Here is a 23,082-nt window from a genome sequence, read left to right as displayed (position 1 = left end):
TGGCACAAGAGAGAAATAAGAATCTTCAAAGCAGAATGCATGGCCAATACAGGAGAATTATTTGACAGAATTGAAAAACTTGAATCTACCTTAGCAAATCTCTCCAAAGAAGAAAAAGAGAAAAAGCTTTAATTCTTTGAGGAAAACAAACTAAAGAAGAAATAAAGATGTATAATAAGGATTATAAATAAATTTAAAAAAATTAGAATAAAAGAGAATCAATGAAGATGACAAAGTAAATAACTTCTTTTAAGAAAAAGACACTGAATATTTAAAAACTAACCAAATAAATTAAAGGAGAGAAGAAAGGGGAAAGTTGTAATCAGCCAATGGAGAAAACTAAAAACAAAGGAATAATTAAATAATGAAATTATGACTATATGAAAAAAAGGAAAAAGAAATAAGTAACTTCCAAAAACTAGGGGAAAGGATGTAAAATGGAGTAGGGAGAATGGGAAAATGCTTTCTTTCTTTTTTTAACATTCTTTTTTTGTTTTTAATTTTGAGTTCCAAATTCTCTCCCTCCCCATGCACTGAAAAGGCAAGTAATATGTAGATACCTCTTATATCTGTGAAATTAATCAAAAATCATTTCAGTATTAGTTATATTGCGGGTGGGAGGAGAGAGCAGGCAAAAATAAATGAAAATGAAAACCAGTGTTCTTCAATCTGTATTCAGTTTTCTTTCCAGGGATTTTAATTTTTTTTTTTTCTGAGGCAATTGGGGTTAAGTCACTTGCCTAAGGTCACACAGCTGGGAAGTGTTAAGTGTCTGAGATCAGATTTGAATTCAGGTCCTCCTAACTTCAGGGCTGGTACTCTAACCATTGTGTAACTAGCTACCCCGGGGTTTTTTAAAATGAATTTTTGATTATGATTCCTTTGAAATTACCTTGGATCATTGTGTTGATCAGAGTAGTTAACTCTTTCATAGCTGACCATCATTACAGTGTGGCTGTTTCTGTGCAACCCAATCTCACAAAAGAAAATAGTTCTAGCTCAAATAATATGTTCAAAGAATTCTCAAAAAAAAAAAAGTAATAGCAAAGTATTCAGAACCCTAAATGTAAAATACTCCAAAATACTAGCAATAAATGCAAGCATTTTTTTAATAAAGAATTAACCATTATTTTCCCTTCTAATTTGAGATGAAAATCCAGAAAATGAGGTATGTGTAGGGGAAGAGTCAGATTTTGTTTATACATATATATATTAAAAGAAGAGATGATCAAATCTAATTGTATTATGCTATATACTGGCTTAGTAAAGAAGTAGTTTGAGAACTTTTTTTTTTCTTTTTTTTTTCCTTTGTTCTGATTGGACACTGAAGGATCTTGTTAAGTAATTGGAACAGGTGGTCTGTAGTGCACAAAGACAGCCTGATGAACTTTACAGTTATTTGACTTAAAGGTAAATACTAGTTCATTCAAGAATGTAGCAATTCTCTAATATTCTTGTGGGGGTGATTGTAAATTGAAAGAGCTTGTAAAATGTTTCATCAGTTCCAGGAAAGAATAGAATTTATCTAGCTGGAGAATGGTGAGGATGAGCTAAAAAGCAGTTAGAATTGAAGTGGCTTCCTATCATGAATGAATCAATGGCATTAAAGCCTACAATCCAATTTTATGGTTTTTTCATATGTTTCTTGCCAGGTTTCTCTTAGTGTGTGCCCATTCTCCCTTATATTAAAGTAATTATATACAAACAACATATATGTGGGATAAATTAAAGATATTCAATAGGTTGCTTGCCATCTAGGGGAAGGAGTGGGGAGAAGGAGGGAGAAATCTGAAACACAGGGTTATTCAAGGGTCATTGTTGAAAAATTATCCATGCATATATTTTGAAAATAAAAAAAGCTTTAAAATATTCACTAGAGGGAAATAATTAAGAGGAATAAGGGAAATCTCACAAATAGTGAAATTTTTAGGTGTGACTTGAAAGCAAGGGAATCTTAGAGTAGATCTCGATAAGGAAGAGTATTGTGGATATTAGAAATATTCAGTGAAAATGGTAGGAGTACAGAAAGAGAACTTTTTTTTCTTTTTTTAGAAAAAGCCAAGAGTCCATTGTTATTGTATTGCAGATATAATTGAAGATGAGTGAGGTGTCAAAAGTCTTTAAAAAAGTAGAAGGGAGATAGTTTATGAAGGGTTTTGAGCACTAATTTGGGTATTTTATATTTAGTACAGTGAGTGACATATAGGGGGCATTTAATAAATGTATATTGATTGATTTAATGAGGTATTGGGAGCCACTGGAATTTATTGAGTAAAGAGTTACATAGTCAGACTTTTGGAAGCACTGCTTTTTATAGGTAGTAGGGAACATGAAAAGAACTGGCCAATCTTATGGCAGGATAAACAATAAGCAGGCTATTGTAATAGTCTAGGTGTGAAGTGAAAAAGGCCTATACAGAGTGGTGTTAGTATCAGAAGGGAGAAAGGAACATATAGAGAAGATATTATGAAGTTAAAATTGACACTATTTAGCAACAGATTATATATGAGAGTTGAGAAAAAATGAAGAGTTGAGATAAAAGCTACTAGAACATTCATTAGATGATACATGGACTTAATGACCCCAAAAGACAAGAGCTTACTTAGTGGTGGGGAAGGCCAACTCTGGCAGTGAAAATAAGGACCAAGGAGTATACTGATTTCCCAATTTCAACCAGTGAGTCAGATAGGATGAATGAAAGTGAAACAAGTGCTAGAAAACATGGCCAGCCAGACTATATTAGTAAGAAAGAATGAGGTCTTAGTGAAAGACAGAAGATAAGAAGTCAGCAAGGAAATAATTTACGAGGAATATGATTGTTTTCTTTTTGTTTTTATTTTTTTTTCTTTTGCCTCAGAACAGACATTCAACAGAACATTTTAGGAGTAGGTAGCTTTAAAGAGGGATGTTGCAGGGTTTGTATTGAAAGGAATAAGGGATTAGACAAAGATCAGCAAATGGACTTTGAATAATGACATTCAAAGAAGAGAATGTTTCTTTTTACAGTAGAGATTCTCTACATTGCAAGTGGGAGATTCCCCTGGCTGCAGGGAATAGAAGTTGCAATGTGCTGTCAAAGATAGATTTATTTGATTTCAGGAAGAGGGAAGTCCCTTGGGGTGGATGGAAGACTTCCAAGGAACATATTGCTTCTACCAGAGATGGAAAATACAAGACACGTGGTCAAAGGAAGTCCTGGACCACCTTTTTTACCTATTTTATTTTGTTCCTCTTTCCCCAAAAAATACTACATATGACAATTAAAGATAACCTTTTAAAATAAGGAATGCTTTTATATTAATTATATCTTTTGTTGATATGCAATTAATGCTTTCCTTATTTTTTGGTATGTCAATAAGTCAATAGAACCATGAATTCCTGATAAATCAAAATAGATATACAATATTCTCTCAATCAAATCATTTTGCACGGACATTGTAGGAACAACCAAGGACTCTCAGGAAGGCCCATGATTAAAAAAAAAATGTAAGAGTAGGAAATCATCTTCCTGAAATTACATAAAGTTGCAGGAGGTCTTACATAACAAGACATGTTGACAATATAAGGGGAAGAATATCACTACTTATTCCTGTAAATGAATGTGACTCTACATAGAACATTGAATAGTGTGTGTTTCCCAAGAGTTCTGTTGAGAATTTGACTTTGTTTTCTTTAATTTTTCCATAAACTCTTTCCTTCTTTCTTACCTTTTTTTCCTTGAACTATAATGTTTTCATGCATAGTTGGGATCAGTACATAGGATGGTATCAAGTAGTGATTTTCGCTGCTTCTTTGGGTGGAAACAACAAGTCAGAAAAGTGAAAGATTCCCTAAAGTAAACCTAGGGACTTATGTTTTTTAGAACCTCTTACAAAAGAGATTTTACAATGATATAAGCAGTTTACAACTGATTCTGAAAATAATAGCCATAGGGGACTTTTGAATAAAAGAGTAATGTGATTAGATGAAAGATTATGAAGATTCTTGAGATTACACTGTGAAGTGAAAATTAAAGAGGCAATAAATACCCTATCAAATAAACACCATACTATATTGAACAATGATAGACATTCAAAGAAAAATATAAATAAATTCTTATGTACTCCATATAACTACACACAAAAAATGGCAAGAAGATAGTGGAGAATGAAAAAAGGGTCACACTAGAGACACCGTTCTGACTGGTAAGTAAATCCAAAGCCTACAGGCTCTGATAAAGACACCCTGTTAAATAAAAAAAGTCAGAATAAACTTTAACAAATGGGCCAGAAACCAGAAGTCACTCCAAATGAGGAAGAATCTTTTAAGGGATACAACTAAGCATATGCTCTTTTAATTAGGCTGTAAAGTCAAATCCTAGACCAAAGTTGTCAAAACAGAAGATAAGCTTTTATGGATTACTAGACAGGTAAACTGTGCCAGAACAATACTTTAGAACAATTGAATGCCATTGGCTATCTGTGCATTCAGACTAGTGGGCCTTAAAGAAACTCTGAGACCAACGCTTTTACCAATATCCTACTGAGTTCTCTTTGGGCTGGGACATAACTTCTTAATGAGATACAAGGAGAAGAAAATATATTTTGGCCCAAACAAGAAGCCCAGCAGATTATCATATTATTGAGGCAGAAGGCAGAAATTAGGCTGAGGAAATTGGGAATATATTAGCAGACATCCCATTCAGATTATTAGTGGAAATTGTAGCAGCAGCAAGAGTAAGTAAGGGACAGGATTAAAAGGGGATGATAAAAAGAAATATACACCAAAATGCTAAAACATATGAAACCAGCCCCTAATACAAACTCCTACTTCAAGAATTCAGACTGAAAATAGAAACAATGAAGAAAATATTCTGAGTTTAGAAAAGACTAAGAAATTGAACCAGGAAGAGGTGGAGAGTAACTCTATACATACAAAGTATTTGGGGGCTGGAATGGGGAGCACAGGAGTAGAGCAAATCAAGACAATAGAGTTCTCATCACCAAAAGACCTTTGATTTGTCAGATGGTTCAGCATCAGAAATGACTATTGTTTTACAATTCCAATAAAATTAAAAAAAAAAAACTAAAAAACTAAAACTAAAAACTAAAAGCTATAGATGATTTTTTTTTTTACTAGAAAAAAAAAACATAAAAAGAGTAAAATTGGGGTTAAGAAAGCTATGGCCTGTGAGCCAAATCGAGGCTGCCTTCTGTCTTTGTATAGTCTGCCAACTAATAACATTTTTTACATTTTAAAAATAAGGTTTTATTGTATTTAAGAATGTAAAAAACATTCTCAATTCACTGGGGATATAAGAAGAGGCAGTGGGCCAGATTTGGTTCTCAGGCCATAATTTCTAGGTGTACTAGCTTGGGGGAAAAAAAAGTGGGAAGTCTACTAAAGTAGTGGAAGTCTACTATCCCACTAGACAAATAGAATGGAATATTAAGAACTCAATGATTCAATAAAAGAGGGGAAAAAACCCCTAACTATTGGTAGAATAGAAGAAAATGTAATGTCATATGCTATAAAAAAGAATTAAACCAGAATAATATAGTATGGGGAGAAATAATTTAAGAACCTTTGGACTCCCTGAAAAAACATGATAATACATAAAACCACCTATACTGTATTTCAAGCAATTCTAAAAGGAAATTACCCACTTCTACTAGAAAGTTAAAAAAGAAGAGAAAAGAAAAGAAAGACAGAAGGAAAAAAGAAAGAAAGAAGTAATCAATCACTTCTTGAAATACTCCATATACCAAAATAACCAGAAACGTTAGAGCCAGAAACTAGGACTTCCAAATCAAAGAAATACTATAAGTTGTTAAAAAGCAAGAAATGAAATAGCCAGGGAACCAGAACTAGAATTATATGAATATACTCTAACTATATGTAAGTAAAAGACAAAAAATAAAATAAAATAAAGACTTACATTCAAGAATAGCAGAAACTAAATGACTGAGCATAATCCTATATAAGGAAAAAAGATATTTAAGAGAATAAGATTTCTAAGTATTCTCAATAAAAATAATTGGTCTTTGTAGAATACTAAAATGCAAATTCATAAAAAAGGAAAACTGAGCATGCACATATGTGATTCTCTCTTTCTATATAAATACATATTTTGATGTATATGAATATGCATGTATGTATATATCCACATATATGTACACATATATATTCACATACAATTAATATGTTTAGTTTCTCTCTTTATACATATACATACATATACATCTATTTTCTAATTGCAAGAAGTTAACTAATAATCACAGACTTAAAATTTAACAATGGCAGAAGAGACATTTGTCCTTTCAGAAGTCAACTGCCTTTAAGGATTACAACGAGAATTGAGACACACATTGATCTTGTGTATGCTTTTTATTTGATTGTTTTTATAAGAGTAAAGAAAAAGTGAAAATATATATGTGGAGTTACAAAAGAAGATTGAACATAAACACAGAGTTTGGTGTACAAATATGTTTAACTCAACAGGGAAACAAGTGAAGACAAGAGAGGAGAAATGGTTATAGAATGTGTATGGGCCCAGGAGGATGAGAGAGAGAATAGCAACATGTAAAACATGTAAAACACATCAACTTCAGAAGGGAATAGAAAAAGAATATTTAAAAACAAAGCGTAAGAACCAAAGATTGAGTTCTGGATTTGATAAAGAAACTATGGCAAAGTAATTGATGCAGACCATTTAAATTATAGGGAGAAGAGAATACGCACTTATATGTTATATGCAGTTACTTTACAAATATTATCTCATTTGATATTCAAAACAACCCTGTGACATAGGAGGTTGGTGATATAAGTATCTTCATTTTACAGTTGAAACTGAGGCAGAGATTAAGCAAGTTTCTTAAAGTTGGATTTTAATATTATTATTTATAATATATATATATATATAATATTTAATAATATTATTATTTATTCAAAATAAAAGAGTTAACATCTAAATGGAACCTTTCCAAACCTAGATAGAGGTGGTTAAAAAAAAATAAACAAACAGCAAGAAGTTAAGGAGTCAGTAACATTTCTGGTTATTTTGGTACATGAATTATTTCGGGAAGTGATAATTTCTTTTCTTTTCTCTTCTTTTTTTAACTTTCTAGTAGAAGTGGGCAATTTCCTTTTAGAATTGCTTGAAATACATTATAGGTGGTTTTATGTATTATCATATTTTTCAGGGAGTCCAGTGGTTCTTGTTATCTCTCCCCATACTGTTTTGTTTTTTTTTTAAATTGGTTTTGATAGATGACTGATGATTACTGATTAGGGAAAGAAAGACATATAAGCATTCCTCTTATAAACAAACTAAAACCAACAATGATATTTAAGTTATTGGCTATACCACAATAACATTACACCCAATAAATATATTTGAACAAAGGATATAATTTTTAATTTTCTTATTTCATTTTCATCTTTATTACTTTGTTCTTTTTTTAAAAAAAATATTTTTTATTTTTTCCAAATATATGCAAAGATAGTCCTCAACATTCACCCGTGAAAAACCTTATATTCCAAATTTTTTTCTTTCTCTCTCCCTTCCCCTAGACAGTAAAGTAATCCAATATAAGCTAAATATGTCCAGTTCTTCTAAACATATATTCAAATTCATCATGCTGTGCAAGAATAAATCAGATCAAAAAGGGAAAAAAAGCAAGCAAATAACAACAAAGGTGAAAAATTATGCTATGATCCATATTTAGTCTTTATAGTTTTATCTCTGGATGCAAATAGCTCTTTCCATCACAACTATATTGAAATTGCAATGAATCACCTAATTGTTGAAAAGTACCAGGTTTATTACAGGTGAGCATCATACAATCTAGTTGTTGTATAAAATGTTCTCTTGTTTCTGCTCATTTCTCTTAGCATTAGTTCATGTAATCCAGGCATTTCTGAATCAGTCTGCAAGTTATTTCTTATAAAATTATAATATTCTGTTATATTCATATACCATAACTTATTTAACCATTCCCTAACTGATAGCCATCATTTAGTTCCCAGTTCCTTGCCACTACAAAAAGTACTGTTACAAATATTTGTCATAGGGGGGTCTTTTCTCCTTTTTTATGATCTCTTTGGAATAGAGAGGGATATAATTAAAAAACTGTAATCCTAAAAACTAGTAGGTTAAAAACTGTATTATGAAAACAATAATTTCAGGAAAGAAATTAAATGATATTCTAAAATTTTTGGGGTGCATTCAAAACAGTCCCTTGGGGAAAATTATTTAATACTTTCATCCAAAAAGAGGAAAATAATTATTAAAAATCATTCTATATCATGTAAAAATAAAATAAAAACAAGATGCAAGATAATAAAAATTTTAAAAATAGCAAAAAAAACCTTTAGTTGTATTTCTAAGTTTAGAAATATGTTTTTGATTAATCAAACAAACAGCTATTTTAATAAAACAAAAAAATCAAATAGTAATTTAAAAAATGGGAAAGAAAATCACTAATAAATGAAAAGGAAATAAAGAAAATGAAGGGGAATTATTTTGATCAACCATAAAAACAGTCAAATATGATAAATTAATATTCATCCCTCCCCCAATCTACACATTATATTTAACAGTATAAGAAGTATGGAAGTTGAATAATCCAATGCCATTAAATTTATTTCAAAAGTTTTAGAAGAACTCTAAAGGAAAGGGTAAAGAAAAAGCAAATGGATTTATAAAAAGAATTCTATCAAATAGTCAAGGAATAGTTAATTCCAATATGATATTAATAAGTATATACAACAAAAAGAAAGAAATAAAGGATTGTTACTAAATTTCTTCTCTTAGGTAAATATGATCTTGAACCTAAAAATATAAAGAGGTTAAAAAAAAAGAGAAACAAAACTATAGAAATGTAGATCTAATGAATTTTAATGAAAAGATAATCATAGATTAAAAAGTCATAAATGATGATCATATGGGAGTTATATCAGCAACTTGGAGTTTTATCAATATTTTAAAAATTATAAACTGAATTGTTCATGTTAAAACTGAAATGTTAGAAATCATGTATATATATGTAGATGCAGAATTTTTTTTGACAAAATAATCCTTTATTTTAAAAACATAATATGCATATAATATCAATTCCTTGATATTCTAAATAATACTTACATTAATTATATCTACAATGGAAAAGTGATATAGCTCTTCCCATTAAAATAATTGATCAAATAGGGATGTCCATTTCCATTGTACTCACTATTTAATATAATGCTGTATCTATATTAGGGATTAAATTGTCATGAAAAAATATATTAAGGGGATGAATATAAATCAAAAGAAAACAAAATTACTTTTAAAAATTATGACATTTAAAAACAGTAAAAACATCTAAAATTAATTTTCAAAAAACTTCAGTTAAGTAATGGGGTATAAAATAAAGGCATAAAATCATCAGACTTTGTTCACATTTCCAACAAAACCAAGTAGGAAGACATGGAAAATGACTTGGGCAAAGAGAAGTGATGAACAAATGAATAATGAGACATACATTTTCATACATAGTCAAGTATTTCTTTGACTATACTTATTTGTGTAAATTAGGTTTTTTTAAGGTAGAAGAGAGCTGTGAAGCAGGTTGGAGGTCAGAGCAGCAAAGTAATAGTGATGCCAAAAAGAAAACAAAAGGAAAAAAATATCAATGAAATATTTTAAAAATATACAAAGGAGATCAGAAAGAAATTCATTAAAGAAAAAAGTTAAGTAGAAGGTCTATTTCGAATATAACATATAACTTTTTTAAAATCAAGCTATACATAATAGTCATGATCATAGTGTATCAAATGCAAAAAGTGCTCCCTCACACTTCCCTGCCCCCCTGACCAAATCAGGAATTTTGTAGCTTCTGAAAACACCCCATAAGAAAATTGCCTTTACTCATGCAATTGATGTGTGTGGAATTGTGTATGAGTTTTGAGACTTAATTGTCCAAATCATTTAGCCACAAATGCTTGAGAAGATTCTTAATCCCAATCTATCCTGAATCTTTAATCAGTTCTTAATATACTATACTAAACTATACTGCCTCTAAAAGTCAGGATGTATTTTCTACATTGTTTTAGAATTTCTTAAATCAACTTCCAAGTCAACTACTTATTATTTCTCTGTAAGTTATTCTTTAACAATACAGAAGAATTTTAATCATTTTAATCATTCTTAAGGATTATAGGGTCTTTACTGGAAGAAATTTAAGAAGTTAATTTTCTAGATGGTAGAGGAAAATATTCAATTAATATCTTTTAGGAGAGGAAAAAGTCCTTCTACCCAAGTGAAATAAATCAAATACTTTACAATGCATCGAGGAATTTTATTTCACTCTGAAAGTATAGAACAAAAAGCCAAGCCTACAGAACTGTTAATTTTGCATTAGTCCATCATACTTTTCTATCTCATAGTGGTGTTCTAAGAATGTATGTTGTTATTTTGTTATTATTTATCTTGGCCCCATCAAATTCTGGAAAGGCATGTTTTACAGTATGAATGCCTAGTTAACTATTTTTATGGATCTGTTACAGATCTTATTTGTAAAACCATTTCCCATCATTGATCTTTCTGAGATTTCTGACCATTATAAAATCATATTTAAAGTTTAAAAAAACGGAATTTTAAGCACTCTTTATGTAGCTATACTATACTAAGCACTGAGGATATATGGGAAGGACAACAAAATAAATAAAACAAAAACATGGTACTTGCTATCAACAAATTCAAATTGTACTAAAGGTGTAATGTCCACACTAGCTCTCTGGAGGACCTCCAGATCAGCCCTGTTGGAGTTTTCTCTGTGGCTGAAAGCTGTGGCTGAGAGAGCCTTCTGTGTCTGGACTCTCTTAAATACCTCAGTACGATTACATCACTCTAGCACACTGAGCAGCATCATAGAGAACCATTATCTCACATTGAGTAGGTGCTTAACGATAAACACCATGCTGACCTAGATTCAAGTACAATTTTTCAGAGTTCAGGCCCTCTACAAAAGGAGACAATGTAAAAATAGGTATGTATGTGCAAGATATATACAGTGTAGATGGAAGGTCATCAAAGAGGGAGGGCATTAGCAATTATGTAGCATACTGGATAAGGCTTGGTCTACAGTCAGGAAGTCTGGAGGTAACATTCAGATATTAATTAGCTATATGATCTTGGGTAAAGTACTTAACCTGTTTGTCAGTTTGCTCAATCTCAAAATGAGGACAATAACATTGTTGTGAGGATCAGATGAGATATCTTTAAAGTGTTCAGCACAATGTCTAGCATGGAGTAGGTGCTATCTAAATGCTTTTTTCTTGGAAGGCAAAGAAGTGTGTGTGTGTGTGGGGGGGGGTTGGTGGGGGAATCAAAGGAGAAAAGAGAAATAATAAAGAAAAGATCACCAAAAGATTATGAAATATAAACTGATTTTCAAAAGGCATTCAGGAATCACACAATGCATAGATTATAAGAAGAAAAGGGAGAAATGACCTAACCTCAAGTTCAAAAGACTGTTCAGGCAATGAAAACTGACCTGCGTGAAGTTGGAATCAAAGGTGAATCGTTGTATCCCACAGCAGAACCAAAGGGACATGGCCTAAATGAAACAAACAAAGAGATGGTTTTTCAAAACAAGGAAATCATAAGTCACAGTTTCATTCACCTCTATGGCATGAACCCAAACCTGAACCTTTCCTGCTGCAGCCACACCTAAAATTTTCCCTTGGGAATCTGAACAAAGATTCAGGTTCCTGAAGGTCTTTTTTAGTAAAAATTTTATTCAAACACTTGATTTTTCAAGTGGGCATAGGGAGTGAATGACTTACCAGGAAGAAACTGCTGAAAGAGCAGCTAGTGCATTTAAAGAGAGAACACTGAGCAATTTAATTGTGAAGTTTTCCATGGGTGCTTCTTTGATGAGCAAGTTCTTTATCTTCTGTAAAAGTCAAGTGACTTCTCCTAATATATAGATATGCTTAAGAAGAAGTGCTATGCTATGAACTACAGTAACACAATTCAGGACAGCTAGATGACATAGTAAATAGAGAACCAGTTCTGGGGGCATGAAGAACTAACTGAATTCAAATGTGACTTTAGACATTTATTTGCTAGGTGACTCAGGTCATGTCATTTGACTCTGTTTTTCTCAATTTCCTCATCTACAAAATGAGCTAGAGAATGAAACAGCAAAGCATGCCAGTATCTTTGTCCCAAAAGGGTAGAGTCAGACAATATTGAAACTACTGAACAACCACAAACCATTCATTATATGATAGTATAAGGATAAGGTCCACCTGGAATTATGATTCAGTCAATCAGATATATGAACTAGATATAAAGAAGAATGTGACAATTCCCTTGAATCTATCAATCAAAGATTTTTTCAATAGGTATCATCATAAGACCTGGAATTGGCTGATGAAACTTGTTCACACACTACAAGTTTTCTATAAATTAGAAATCTAAATTAAAACCCAATGCTTTTTTTTTTTTTCCTTAGAGTTAAGAAGAGACAACAATTTCAAAACACAAATTTTAAAAAAGCCTCTGAGTATCATTTGGGTGTAGGAAAAATAAAATTTATGTGAGAAATGCTGAAAAGTTGGGTTTCCACAGTGTTGTAAGCTTTGAGGTAGTGTGGGATAATGGTTACCATGACCAAGAGATTTTCAAAATGTGAGAGATTGAAGAAGATTAGGATTCATGGAACAATTAAATGATCAATAGAAGCTTTGAGCAGACAAGGAATAGGTAGGAGGACTAGGAAGGCACTGGTGGATTCATCAAATTAGAAAGACTCTTGTGGTTTTGAGAAAACTACAAACTTAAGATAACTAGTTGGGGTCAGTGACAGGATTTGACCAAATCACTACTGGGCCTGCTTAATAGGCTAATTAAATATTTACGACACACCCCAGAGGAGGAGTTTTCTGCAGTTTTTTGAACATTGGATATATGATGGGGGGGGCATGTTTTATATATATTAAAGGGAAACATGTAGTGGGCACATCAGAAAGATTGTAACCTGGATAAAACGGACCTATCTGCTCTCTGAAGGGAGGAGCTGCATCACATGAGCAAGTGTAAAGTTCCCCCAATTCTTTATGCAATGCTCCTTCTTCCTGAAGAGCAGATTTTTTCCCCCCAGAAACATTAAGATGATTCCTTAAGATTTTTCTTTAATAAGTTTTCCTTGATACCTGATTTTCAGTGTCAAGTCTTATTTCTAACACTTCTGTTTCCTCCTTCCACTCGACAGGAGGATAACTGTGAATTTTGGAAGGTCAAAGATTTTGAACTTTTCATTGACCACTTGACAGGAGGATAACTTTGTGAATTTTGGAAGGTCAAAGATTTTGAACTTTTCATTGACATCCTAACAGAGTCCAGGATAACCATAATGAGTAGCTGTCTGCATCAAGAATCAAGAATATATTTGACATAATAAGGAAAGGTGCCTTCTGGGCTCTATATAAAAAGTCCATGAGAAATCTGAGAGAATATCTTAGAAAACTACAAGAAAGGGACTTCCAGAAACATCCTCTTTTTGGGGGTTCCAACATGACCTAATCACTCCATCAGGAAGTGAGGAAGGCAGAGTCTGTTCCTGACACAAAGTTTACTAGAACTAATGCTATGTAGGGGCCCATCTAGCCATCTAGACAAGAAAGGAATTTAGGCCAAAGAGGAATTATGAAATGCAAAATGGGTAATTTTGATTGTATTAAGTTAAAAAGGTTTTTTTTTTTTACAAACAAAACCAATGTAGGCAAGATAAGGGAAGTAGAAAGCTGTGGGAATTTTTTTTTTTTTTACATTCAAGGGTTCTTATAAAAACTTCATCTCAAAAATATATAAAGAATTGACTCAAATGTGTAATAATGCAAGCCATTCTCTAATTGATATGTTGGCCAAAAGTTATGAATAGAAAACTTTCAGATGAAAAAATTAAAACATTTCTAGGCATATGAAAAAATGTTCTAAATCACTATTGATTAGAGAAATGCAAATTAAAACAACTTTGAGGTACCATCTCACACCTCTCAGATTGACTAAGATGACAGGAAAAAAATAATAATACATGTTGGGAGGGGATGGAGAAAAACTAGGACACTAATGCATTGTGTGGGGAGTTGTGAACTGATCCAATCATTCTGGAAAGCAAATTGTAACTATGTCTAAAGGGCTATCAAACTGTGCATACCCTTTGATCCAGCAGTGTTTCTACTGGTCCTGTATCCCAAAGATATCATCAAAAAAGGGAAAGGACCCATATAAGCAAAAATATTTGAAGCAGTTCTTTTTGTAGTGGCAAGAAACTGAAAACTCAGTGGATACCCATAAATTGGAGAATAGCTGAATAAATTATGGTATGTGAATGCTATAGAACATTATTGTTCTATAAGAAACTATCAGCAGGATGATTTCAGAAAGGCCCAGAGAGACTTGCATGAGATGATGCTGAGTGAAGTGAGTAACAAAAGGCACTTTGTACACAGCAGCAACAAGAATATGTGACGATCAATTCTGATGATGGACATGGCTCTCTTGAACAAAGAGGTGATTCAGGACAATTCCAATACACTTGTGATGGAGAGAGCCATTTGCATTCAGGAAAAAAAAAATGTGGATCACAACATAGTATTTTCACCTTTTTTGTTGTTTTCTTTACTTTTTCACTTTTTTTTCCCTTTTTGATCTGATTTTTCTTGTGCAGTATAATTGTGGAAATATGTAAAGAAGAATCACACGTGTTCAACATATATTGGATTACTTGTTCTCTAGGGGAGGGGGCAAAGGAAGGAAGGGAGAAAAAATTTGGAACATAAAGTTTTGCAAGGACAAATGTTAAAAATTATTTTTGCATATATTTTAAAAATTATACGCTATTATTAAAATAAATAAAAATTGAAAATAAAAAAGATAATTGGTTGATTCATTAATGTCATCAAATAAACATGAGCAAAACTGAACTGGTAGAAGCTCTTTAGATGTAGTCATTGAAATGTACTTCCTAACTAATCAGGGTTAATCTTTAGAATCCTGAGCAAGAAGTAGCAACTACCAATGAAAAGTCAGACTGTAAGTAGAAATAATTGTTTAAGAGTATGGTTCTGTAGCATGCACCTCAAAAGTTCACAAGGCATTTTATAAAACATATTGTCAGAGAATTTTTATCAAGATGATAATATGAATGAGAGTGGAGGGAGCTAATCACACACATGTGTATGCATGTATGAGAAACACTGAAAAGTTGGGTTTCCACAGTGTGTGTTGCAAGCTTTGAGTTAGTGTGGAATAGTGAGTATTAGTGACCAAGAGGTTTTCAGAATGTGAGAGATTGAGGAAAGTTAGGTTTCACAGAACAATTAAGTGATCAATAGATGCCAAGAGCAAACAAGGAATTTGGGGGGCTGGAGTGAGGTTAGCAAGGCAAAGGTAGATTCAGCCAATCAGAAAGACTCTTGTAGTTTTGAGAAAACCACAAACTTAAGATAATAGCCCATGCAGCCCAAACAAGTTGGGGTCAATGACAACTTGACCAAATCACTATTGTGCCCACTTATTGAATATTAAACAACACATCTGCCATTTTTGAACATGGGGAGGGCATATTTTATACATATTAAGGGGAAACATGTAGTGGGAGTATCATAAATACTATAACACAGATAAAAAGGACCAATGGCTCTCTGAAGGGAGGGGCTGCATCACACTAACAAGTATAAAGGTTCCCCCACTTCTGTACTTAATACTCCCTCTTCCCAAAGAGAGGTGGGGCCTACTTCTGGCCAGAAACATGAAGATGATTGCTTAAGATTCTTCTTTAATAAATTTTCCTCAATATCTGACTTTTAGTGCCAACAGTGTTATTTCTAACACATGCATGCACACACATCCCCCACATACATGTAATGATTAAGAAATTTATTAAAAAGTTGTGATAAACTTTTTGATTTAGCCCAAGATACATAAAATATAGTCAGAAGACTGTGGATACTAGGAAAGGCATGCCAACAATAGCACTATATACCAGAAAATCTCAGATACATAAGTCTAAAACTTTCTAGAATTCTAACTAGGAATGCTTAAGGGGACCTGAACTCCATAATGTCAGAGAAAGCAAAAGTGGAGCAAAAGCTCCAAAAAGCAAGAATAGGTCCAAATAGCACATGTTCACTCCATTCAAAGGTGAGGGAGGGGATAGAGTCCTAATGCAGAGTATACTTTATAATCCTTCTGAGTTTTGGATTTGAACTTGGTAGAACTAATGCTATGTAGGAACCAAGTTTAGCTATGAATCTAATCTCTCTCATATCTCCAGAGACTGAGTTTATATAGAAGGGGATAGTGGTCTCAAAGTATTGGCTAAAATTGTCTTACTATATATGTAAAGTAAATATATCTTTGTAAAAGTTAATCTAGTATTAATTGATTAAACATAATTCAAGTTAATCACTGGATCTCTAAAATGAAGGGAATGTAATTAGTGGGGAGCTCAAGACAATAACACAAAATAGAGATGATTCAATCCCCTTAGGATACTAGAGAACGGGGTGCAGCAGTGGATAGGGTACCAGCCCTGAAGTCAGAAGGACCTAAATGATTTCAGAAAGGCCTGGAGAGACTTACATGAACTGATGCTGAGTGAAATGAGCAGGACCAGGAAATCATTATATACTTCAACAACAATACTATATAATGATCAATTCTGATGTGACCCTGGGCAAGTCACTTAACCCCAATTGCCTCAGCAAAAAAAAAAAAAAGAAAGAAAGAAAGAAAGAAAGAAAGAAAGAAAATAAAGGACAGCTAAGTGGCACAGTGGATAGAGCACCAGCCCTGAAATCAGGAGGACTTGAGTTCAAATCTTGTCTCAGACACTTAACATGTCCTAGCTATGTGACCCTGGGTAACTCACTTAACCCCAATTGCCTCAGGGAAAAAAAAGAAAGGATACTAGAGAAAGTGTATAAAATATAATATATATGATCCTCAGGAAGTGGAGCAAGGGAATAAATTTATATTATGAAGAGAATAATAAGATAGAAGAAAATAACAATGCAGTAGGGAAGAAATGAGAAATAAGAAGGAAGAACTTCATTCTGCTAATATTAATCTGTGTAAGAAGTATATTATGCAAACATGGAGGATATGATAGGGAAAGGGGAATTTCAGCATCATTATGCTTATGTGAATAAAGTGTGCTTTGAATACACAAGCACAAACACAAAGACACACAGAGAAGTCAGTGTAGAAACATAATAAGCTCAAAAAGAAGATGGCAGGGATGAGAAGAGTGATGGAGGATAGAACTGGGTAGGGACTAAAGAAAAACAAAACAAATTTGATTTGGAACTATTAATAATCAAGAGGAGACTAAAATTTAAAGAACCAAAAAAGAAAAAAAAAAAAGAACCAATGATGAGCTCTAAGAAATGAAGAGAATTTATAAATACCATTTGGGGACAAAACAAGAATCATTGCTTTGACTATACAAATATTGGTAAAGTTTTTATGTGGTTCAAATTTGCTGTAGCTTTTGTTGCAAGGATCAAGCTTCTAATTTCATAGCTGCAGTCACTACTCACAGTGATCCTTAAATGCAAGAATCTAAAATTTGACACTGCTTCCATTTCTTTTCCCTCTGTTTGCCACTTCTTTTATCCTCACCAAAAAGATTCTTAATCCTTTTATGATTTCCTATCAGAATGATGTAGTCTCCATATTTGCAATTGTATTTCCCCTGGCAACTTAGTTTTCAGCTTTTGATTTATCCAGCCCAGCATTTCACATAATGTACTCTACATGTAAATTAAATAAACAAGGTGACAAAATATAGCCTGGTTCTTCTCCTTTCTAATTCTTAAACCAATCAATTGTTCTGTGTTCAGTTCTAAATGCTTGAATCATATACAAGCTCTACAGGAGACAAATAAAATGATATAGTACTTCCACCTCTTTGAAGATTTGCCACATTTTGTTATGATTCTCAGTCAAAAGTTTTATCAATGAAATAGAAGTACATGTCATTCTATAACTCCCTTTGTTTTTGACATAATTCAGTGAAGATTGGCTATTTGGTCAGTATTTCCTCTGCCTCTTTGAAAACTCTTCACTTATGATGATTCTCAATTCACATTCTACTGATACCTAATAAAGAATATTAAGCATAGCCTGCTGGCATATAAAATGAGTATAATTATTCAGGACTTTGAATTTTTTTTCATTGTTCTTTAGGATTTGGGTTTGATATGTTAATCTTTTCCTTATGTTCTCTTATTTTCCCATTTTCTTAACTTTTTCTTTAATTTAATTTTAAAATCATATATGATCTTTTTTTTTTAAATATTTTCTCTTCTAGAAATTTTTGTTGAGTTTTTAATCCAACATGTATTTCTCTTTGAGATATGTTATAGATGTCACTATTTGTGTTTTGAATTTTCCTATTACCACAATACCTTTTAACATCAAGTTCTATTTATTGTTTGCTCATTTTTCTAGTCTATTTACTTTGAATTTTATGTAAGAATTTAGTTCTACTTATCTGGGGATAGGAATATCAAAGTGCTAGGCTTCATCATTTCCATTTGTTTGTCTGTCTCTATCTGCATGTCTGTCTCCTTTCATTCATTCATTCATTTATTTTTGCCTTGCTATTTACATATTATTCCCAAAATCAATTATAAATATCTCTCTTTAATATTCTAAAATCTTTACAATTTGGTCACTTTCTACCTTTCTAGAAAACTATAGCTATTTCTTCCGTTTCAATTATAGCTATAAATTATAGCTATTTTTATGAGTCTATAAGTTTTTAGTGTTTCTAAAGTGATGTTATCTGGGAAGAGATGTGGTCATTGCCTTCTTGGTATGTTTTCTGTTTCTAACCCAAGTAGAGACAAATATTCTTTCCTTCCTGGAACAATGACACACCCAGATATGGCCTTTTCTTCAGTGTGGCCAACCACAAGTGCTTCTTTCCATCCTTAAATTACAACTGGGAACTAAGGACCCTATTCTTTTGTAAACATAATATTTCTCTTAAGTCTGGAATTATAATTGAGAAATGAATAATAAGAAATGAATTTACTAAAACACTTAGTCCTATGGCCAGTTCCAGAACAGAATTTCTCCATTATCTCCTTTCAACCAGATATTCAATCACCTTAGTATTTCTGGCTAGTGAGCATTTCTAGGACAACTCCTGCTGTTGCCTCCAAAGAGAGCAGCTAATGTTAGTATGATATTTTGTTTTGGACAGCTCCATTTCAGTGCCTTCTTCTTTTGATCTTTTCAGTTACCCTAAACTAGAAAAATGACTCTCTTTACCTATTTTTAAAAATTATTTTAATTTTTTTTTGACACACATTGCTTTATGAATCATGCTGAGAGAGAAAAATCATAGCAAAAGGGAAAATGCATGGGAAAAATAAACAAAAACAAAAAAATGAATATAGTACGTGGTTGATTTACATTCAGTCTCCTTCTCAATACAGATGGCATTTTCTGTCCAACTATTGGGATTGCTTTGAATCATTGAATCACTGAGAACTAGGTCTTTCATAGTTGGTCATCACACATTCTTGCTGTTATTGTATACAATATATTTGTGGTTCTGTTTGTTTTGATCAGCATCACTTCATGCAAATCTTTCCAGGCCTTTCTATAATTAGCTTATTTTAAATAAAACAATAATATTCCATTACTTTCATATATGAAAACTTATTCAGCCATGCCCCAATTGATAAGCATCTACTCATTTTCCAATTTTTTGCTACCACAAAAAAGAGCTGCCGCAAACATTTTTTGCACATATGGGTCCTTTTTTTCACTTTTATGATTTCCTTGGGGTACAGACCCAGTAATGGCACTGCTGGCTCAAAGGGTATGCATAGTTTCATAGCCCTTTGAGCATAGTTCTAGATTGTTCTCCAGAATGATTGGATTATTTCACAACTCCACCAACAATACATTAGTGTCCTAATTTTCCCATACCCTGTCCAACATTTATGATGATCTTTTGCAGTCATCTTAGCCAATCTGAGAGGTGTGAGGTGGTATCACAGAGTTGTTTTAACTTGCATTTCTTTAATCAATAGTGATTGAGAGAATTTTTTCATATGACTATAGATGACTTTAATTTCATCATCTGAAAATTGGCTATTCATATCTTTTCACCATTCGTCAATTTGGGAGTAACTTGTATTCTTATTAATTTGACATAATTCTTTATATGTTTTATATATGAGACCTTTAACAGATATACTGGCTATAAAATTTTTTCCCAGTTTTGTACTTCCCAAATAATGTTGTTTCTGTTGGTTTTGTTGACTCAAGTTTTTGATGGAATTTGATTTGACACATTAATTTAAAATTGTTCAGAGGGCATAGTGTTTTGTTGTTAGTGATTGTTACATAACAATACCTTTGTTTTTCTTTTAAAAATAATTTATTCTTTAATATTCTGTTTAAAATTTGAGTTCCAAATTCTCTCCCTCTCATTCCCTTTCCTAATCATTGAGAAGGTAAACAATGATATCAATTATACATGTGAAGTCATGCAAAAAGATTTCTATATTAGTCATATTTCCAAAAAAAGCAAGAGAAACAAATTGAGAAAATTATATTTCAGTTTTTATTTGGAATTCATTGACTCTCTTGAGGTGGATAGCATTTTTTTTCATCATGAGTCATTTGAGACTGTCTTGGATCATTGTATTAATCAGAGTTTCCAAGTCTTTCACAGTTGATTATCATCATTACATTGCTGTTACTATGCATTATGACATCCCAGTTCTTCTCACTTCATTTTGTAAAAGTTCATATAGACCTTATCCTAACTTTTTGAAACCACACTTCTCATTTTCCAGAACATCATATACAAATCTATGCCAGAACTTGTTCAGACATTCCCTAAATGATAGGGAAAAAGAAATCTCCTTGACTTCCCATTGTTTGTCATCACAAAAAGAGCTCAATAAATGTGTTTTTTTTGGGGGGTGGGGAGGGGATAGGAGGTGTGTTTATCTCTTTGGGATACACACATAGTGTATTCCTAGGCCAAAGAGTATGCACAGTGTGATAGCCCTTTGGACATAGTTATAGCCACAAGACTGGTTCATTATTCCATCAGCAATTCATTAGGGTTCTTTAGAGGGTACTGTTGATAGAGATTAGCTAGATTTCTCTCTTTACCATCTTTTGCCACTTTCCACTCTCAGCTATCTCAGTTAATAAACTCATAAGTTTTGATGCATTCAATTATCATTTGTATACAAAAAAACTCCTAAATGTATATATTCAGTATTGATTTCTCTCTAAAACTTCAGTCTTGTGTCATCAAGTGTGTATTAAACAGACAGAGCTGGACATATCATAGACATCTTACTTTCAACATTCCCAAAATGGAATTCATCATCTTTCACTTCAAACTCTTCTCTGATATGATGCTTCCTGTTAATGTCAAATGTATCACCATTCACTTCTTCCCTAGAATGGCAATCTCTGTGTCAACTTTATTTTCTTATTTTAACCCCACAGACAAAGTTACCCAATGTGTGGTATCTACTTTCATAACATCTCTCACAGATGTTTGTCTCTGAACACAGAGTCAATACCATAAGTCTTCAGACTTTTATTCCTTCTCACCTAAAGTGCTGCATTAATCTTTTATTTGATCTCCCTGGTTCAAATTTCTGCCCATTTAATCTAAACTCATATAAATTCTAAACTTATTTTCCTAAACCAAAAGTTTGACCATATCACTCCCTACTCAAATAACTCTTATGGCTCCATATCATTACCAGAATCAATTATTAATATCTCTCTTTAACATTCTAAAATCTTCACAACTTGGTCACTGTCTACCTTTCTAGTCTTTTTTTTTTTTCACATTTTACTACCTAGTACAGTAAATTAAAGTATTAATGATTTAGAAACACTTGTTATTCTTCCAGCATAACAGTCCATCTTCTTATATGCTTTTGTGCAGACTATAGGCATCAAGATATTGTCCTAGTTCACAGAGTGCTAGGCCTGAAAACAGGAAGACCTGAGTTCAAATTGAGCCTCAGATATTTCTGAGTGTGCCTGGGCATGCCTTTTTAGCCTGAGTTTCCTCAAATGTAAAATGAAGATATAACAACATTCACCACTTAGGATTGTTTTGAGAATGAAATGAAATAATAATTATAAAAATGCTTAGCACAGTATCTATGTAACAGTAACTATTATTAAAATAATAGTAATTATTAGTTGCTATGGTTCATGACTAGTATCTTCTTTTTTTCCTTAACACTGTTTCTTGATTACCCTGTATTTTGCTCAAATTCTGCTTTTTGAAGACCTTTCCTAGTTTCCTCAACTATAGTGGCCTTCTCCTCTGAGATTGCCTTCCATTTAATGTTACTGACCTAGTTAATTAAATGCAGACTACAACAATAGCTCTGAAATCTTAGCGGTCACATATGTACACACATATACTCTCGCATGCTTGCACATACACATATATACACATGTGTTTGTTTTTCTTGTATCTCTGAATTAGGGCAGGTTTTGGTGCTCAGTAAACAATAAATTGTTTATTTTAATTAAATTAGTAGTGTCCATAAATTATGAAGAAAAATCTTACCTGAGAATAAAGGCAGTGGCACACTGGATAAACTACTAACACTGGAGTAAGGATGTCCTCACTTTAAATGTGACCTCATACACTTACTAAGTATTGTGACTCTGGGCAAGTCACTTAACCCTGTTTTCTTCTGTTTTTCTCATATGCAAAATTACTTGAAGAAGGAGGACAAAACCACTGCAATATCTTTGCTAAGGAAATAAAACATAGAGCAGAAATAGTCAGACATGAGTAGCAAAACAACTGAATGACAAAAATAGTGAGAATTAGTACTTTAAGTTAGGATGAACAATTTAAAGTGTTCATTTTGTGACCAAATATTTGCTTTACAAGCTGATTTTTTCCCTACAATAAGATAAGGACTGCAGTGATATGGTTTGGTAATGATGTATATATATATTTTTATAAATAGCTACTAATGACAAATCTGATAAATAACAATGATGCATATATTCCAAATCTGGCAAAC

The 23,082-nt window shown here is 32.4% G+C and overlaps 1 long non-coding RNA gene across 1 annotated transcript in view; it reads right to left on the bottom strand.

Annotated features, from left to right (window-relative positions):
• Window positions 1–22,798, bottom strand: part of LOC116423702 — a 42,705-nt gene extending 19,907 nt beyond the window's left edge. The window contains exons 1-2 of the long non-coding RNA XR_004234208.1: window positions 22,614–22,798; window positions 11,514–11,576 (exon numbers count right to left, since the gene is read on the bottom strand). This is a non-coding gene — a long non-coding RNA (uncharacterized LOC116423702). The remainder of the gene's footprint in view (window positions 1–11,513; window positions 11,577–22,613) is intronic.
• Window positions 22,799–23,082: the final 284 nt, after the last annotated feature.

This window comes from Sarcophilus harrisii, chromosome 4 (genome assembly GCF_902635505.1).
Source record: "Sarcophilus harrisii chromosome 4, mSarHar1.11, whole genome shotgun sequence".
Taxonomy (NCBI): domain Eukaryota; kingdom Metazoa; phylum Chordata; class Mammalia; order Dasyuromorphia; family Dasyuridae; genus Sarcophilus; species Sarcophilus harrisii.
Note: the sequence above shows the minus strand (reverse complement) of the source record. Positions and strands in the feature narration are given on the sequence as shown.